The 5,000-nt window shown below is 38.9% G+C and overlaps 1 protein-coding gene across 1 annotated transcript in view; it reads left to right on the top strand.

The window, feature by feature from the left end:
* The window catches only part of LOC137983820 (fibrillin-2-like), a 24,644-nt gene that overhangs the window by 1,879 nt on the left and 17,765 nt on the right, over window positions 1-5,000 (top strand). Inside the window, exon 2 of the mRNA XM_068830998.1 lies at window positions 688-826. The gene's annotated coding sequence lies outside the window, so the exon portion shown is untranslated. The remainder of the gene's footprint in view (window positions 1-687; window positions 827-5,000) is intronic.

The following is a 5,000-nucleotide window of genomic DNA, read 5'->3' as shown; positions in this document are numbered from 1 at the left end:
CTCATTGGCTGAGAACAGGTCAATTAATCCCAAACATTGCCGAAAGCTGAGATGGAGGGCAACAAATTGAAAGTTTAGTTAAACTGACTGACAAGAGGTCGCGAAAGCGCAACAAAACAACATGGCGAACAGGTTACGACAAAACAACAACGTTTTAATGCAGAGGTTGCAGATTATTTTATTTTATTTTATTTTTGGCCTGTAAGTCTCCACAAGTGTTTGCGTGTCAATCACGGATGTCATTTTTTAATCAAAGACACCGTTATGACGGCATCATAATGGGGTTTTATGGCAACGCATTGCTTATATAATGGCTTTCAGGCTAAGACGGGAGGCTCTAAGCCTATCTTATTTCCAGCCAATCAGAATTCAGGTAATTCTGGACGAAATCGTTCTTAAGCGCGTCTTTCCATGCGCTCGCCTTCTTTTGATCGCTCACAATCACGCTGTTCACATCGCTTGTTTGAACCAATTTTCAGTATTTTCCATCACCGCTTCTTCCGCCTGCCTGCGACGTAATTCCTAGTTTGTTTCTCTTTCTTGTCTTAGTGGGTGGCCGTTTTTCTCCCCACCTTTGCTGAAGAGATAACTTTTTTATATATATTGGCAAATCTTGAAAATAAAGTTCGTCACCTTTGATGGCCAAATTTTTTTCAAACTAACTCGACTCTGTGTCTGCCTCTTCAGCAAACGAGTGCGCCGCATCGCAGAGCTCTTGGTCACGAAAAGTTTTCAGCGTCCTTCTTATTGAAAATGTATGAGGGACTAATAACCCAAGACACGAACAAAGTGCAATAAGAGGAAAACAGACATTTGGAGGACATTCGTAAGTAATCACATGATTCATCTTGTGTGCAATTTAGGATAAATCAGAATAAGTAAATATTTCAGTTCAGTAAAATACTACAAATTGCACTTGTAATTTGTTCAATATCGAGTTTCAATTCAATTTAATGAAATTCAAATTAAATTCAATGAAAATTCAATTTTAATGCAATGAAATTTCAATAATCGGTCAGTAGGAAAGATGGACTGTGGGCTGCGGGCTGCGGACTACGTATAAAAGACAAGCGAAGGTCTAAAACGCGGGATACGGACTACGGACTGAGTATAAAATACAGACTACGGTATAAGATGCGAACTAAGGATTATAAGCAGCGTATAACCTGTAAATATGGCATAAAATTTAATTGTGATTTACCTCGCCAAAGTATCTTAAGAGTCAAAATAGCTCAAGCATTCCTCCCCTCAGTGAAAATTTTGAACCAAAAATTTGTTTTTGTCGCTTCAACATTACATTCTTAAGTTGAAAAAGTCAATACTCAAAAGATGACTCGATTCAAAACTCCAATTTTTATTTCATGTCTGGCTTCGTGTTACAAGAAGGAGCGTGGAAAATTGACAATTATGCCTAATTTCCATACAATGTGGCTATTTCAATCATGGGATATTAAAGCAAGAAATGAGAGGCAATGCCATCAATAATTCATTGATTCTACCTTGGCTAAACGCTTGAGCTGTTTTGACTGCCATTTGAGTTTACATCTGAAGATTGCTTGACGCAAAATCCCGAGGAGGTATCTCTGTAGCTTGCGTACACGAGGCGGAGCAACATGGGTAAGACATATTTTGGGAAATTTTTCCCTTCTGGAAATAGGCCACTTCGCAAAATACCATAACACTCTTCGTTTGTCGCCCCAAATTTTGCATAATCATTGTTTCCAGTTTCTCTTGGGACTTATAATGGTTCCAAGAGAAAACAAAAACAATGCTTATGCAATATTTGGAGGGACAAACAAAGAGTATTTTGGTATTTTCCGAATTGGCCTACTCTGGTGATGACCTCGTGTACGTCCGTCCGTTAGCCCGCCCGTACCGACTGTTAGGGTGAAGCAAGGTGTTCGGGCTAGTTTCCTTTGCGGGAAATCGCATGGCCAGCGTTGTATTTGGCAAGTCGCATATTTCTGGCGGGCAATCACATTCTGTCGTCAGTTTTTATGCCTAATCAAAGCTAGTTAGCTAAACGATTCGCGTTAGTTTGAGAAAATCTAAGATCTCCATCAGAAGACTGCACACAACATTAGGTATCTAACTTCATTACTCTCGGGTGTTTTTTATGTTTTAACCGGTAAGAATCAGCGTTTGGGTGTTACGAGCAGCGAAAGGGATCATATGTCTCTTTTAAATTACGTATTACGGTGTACGGGTCTGCGAGAGGAAAGGTCGATCGTGTTGTTTCGCAGGGTTGTAATGGCGCTATCTTTGGACTTCCCTACGTATCTAAAGGATGTTTTGCCGCAAAGAATCCTTACTTGAAGAAGCAATTCCTCGGTAAACATGGGATGAGACTGTAAAAAAAACTATCAAGGCACCTTAAAATTTGTATGTGCTTAGCAAACGATTTTGAGAGAAATTAGGAATTGCTGACTTAACTGTCGCCAGGTTCGTACCCTTTTTGCCTTTCATACGAATATTTATGTCAAATTGCTTTCTCCGATTTTTTCAAATAAAAATTCGCATGTCTTCTTTGATTTTTTTTAAAATGTTTTGTTCTTTCGACACGCCGTGAATTCCTATTTCACCTAAAAGTGGTTTGGACTAAAAAAATGCTAATACGTTTTATCCAAATGTTTGCTATCCAATGGTTTAGTTGGATGCTGAGACTTTCGTCTTTCCTGCCGTCCCTTATTTTTTTAAACTTACTGAAGAAAAGGCAAGCGAAGTCCGGTGAAGTTTACATTGAAATTTTATAAGTTTTCCTTGAAGTTTACAAGAGAAGTTTTCGCGAAGAGCAACAAATTAAGTCGATTTTGCCGATATTTTTTCGATGATATTAAAAAAAATTATAAAGATAGTACCCACAATCTCATTGGTCAATAGCTGTGTTTAGATGAGACTATAGAACCACGGCTGTGACATCACACGAATTTTGATTGGCTATGTAGTCAAACGCGCGTTTTGATTGGCTGGTAGGAGAAAGGAGCGTGTATCAAGAAAATCCATTTCAATCAAGACGTTAAAAAAAGAGCATTTTCCTTTTTTTGTCGAATTATCTTTGAGAAATATTTTATAAAAGCAATAACGGACTTTTTTCCGTGTTTCCATAGGCTCATCTAAACAATCGGAGGAGTTGGGAGAATTCTCGACAGTTATGCAAACCCTCGACTGTCTCGGGTTTGCATAACTGTTTCGAATTCTCCCAACTCTCCCGATTCTTTAGATGAGGCTATTGAAACACGGAAAACGGCCTTGCTGAAATAGATCACAAAAATGACACCATAAAGTGTTACACGTTACATTTGCAATCTAGCGTTGGAGCAGCTATTCGAAAAAGTAAGAGAATTCCTTTGTCTGCCTTCATCTTAAGTCCGGTTTTTCTCGAAGGGATAGTAAAGTGGCTAAATTATCTCACGACAAGGAGAATCCTTTGGGTTGAGTCGCGGGACCGTCACGATCATTTAGGAAGCAATTTGTCAATTGACGAACATTGTGGAAGCACGCAAGTACTTTTTTTCGGGAAACGATTTGTCAGACACAGATCACTGTTGAGAGATTGAAAGACTCAACCAGCAAATCTCGTTAGAAAACGATTGAAGAGAAACATTGGTGATTTTTAAAGTATTCACAAGGCAATTGATCCGTGTTATTCCAAACATGAACATATAAAAGGCTCGCGACGGTATTCTGTCGTGAAGAGGTTGTTGTTTAGAACGAACTAATCTTGAACACGACTTTGGATTGAAAAAAAAGGCCACAAGTTATTATTATATTTTTGCTGGATTTTTGAGACCATCAGTTTCAGTTCTTTCAAAGTGCTAGGCGGTAAAATGTTGGAATAAATTATAGAAACATAGGAAACTCTTATAAATGCAAAACCATGTAATAGGTTGCTACATTGTCGCGAATACTCTAAACATTGCTGAATTCTGATTTTGTTACCAGAAGAGTTTTCTATACAAATTTTTCACTCGATTTACCTATTATTTATAATACCGTGACACCGTTTCAGTCCATTCATCTGGTCAGATTTGAACACTTCTGTTTCTTACTATTCATTTGGTCATTTATCCTATAACTACGATTATATAATCCAGGCCCGCGTTGCTCGAAGCATGGTTACCGCCGCTAACCAGTGTTAAATACCATGGAAACCTATAGCTTTTGATACATCTTAATAAACGGTTAGCGCTAACGAGTTTTTGGGCAAGCAGTCCTAGATTAAGTACATCTATATAAAGCATTGATATTAAACCGTGCAACATCAGGGGTTATTCACGTTACTCAAGACTGAAAACTCCATCCCTTGCAATATGCTGCATTTTTGAGAAACGGTGGCCATAATTGCGGTAAAATTTGACCTTACGTTTCCTTTATTTCCTGTTTCGACTGGTACACCATCGTGTCCGCCATGAACATACCGTCTAGTCAAACCCTTTTCCTATTCGGTACTGATTCGTTCTCTCCCCGGTTCAACAGCAGTTGCTCTGTTTGTAAAACGGCCACCCCTTTACCTTTACCTGGCCCTGAAAAACATTGAATTCTGCATACAACTATACTTAACAGCAGGGGCACGGGTGTAGCGTCAACTATTACTAGACTAAGTCTTATTTTTCCTTGGACACCCTGTTACACAGTGATTCATAAAGAAACGTCTTTATTTTAAATTTTCCCTATAATTTAGTCACAAAATACAAATAACAAGCGCTACTGAATATCACTCAATATCATTCAGTGAACTGCTGCGATCGAGACCTTCCATTCATAGTTTCATTGAAGCACCTTTGATTTGAAGGGCGCGTTATTGACGAAAGATAAAAGTGATCCTCCCACATATCTGGGCAGTTCAGTAATTGTCTCTTATAGACACCAAAAAAATTTCAGGCGGTTTCAACGGGATTCGAAGCCATCACCTCTGCGATGCCGGTCCATTGCTATCAACTGAGCTATAAAATCACTCAGTTGGCAGGAGTTCAACTTGTTGGGCTCATGTGTCCCCTTGT

Source organism: Montipora foliosa, chromosome 13 (genome assembly GCF_036669935.1).
Source record: "Montipora foliosa isolate CH-2021 chromosome 13, ASM3666993v2, whole genome shotgun sequence".
NCBI lineage: Eukaryota > Metazoa > Cnidaria > Anthozoa > Scleractinia > Acroporidae > Montipora > Montipora foliosa.
Note: the sequence above shows the minus strand (reverse complement) of the source record. Positions and strands in the feature narration are given on the sequence as shown.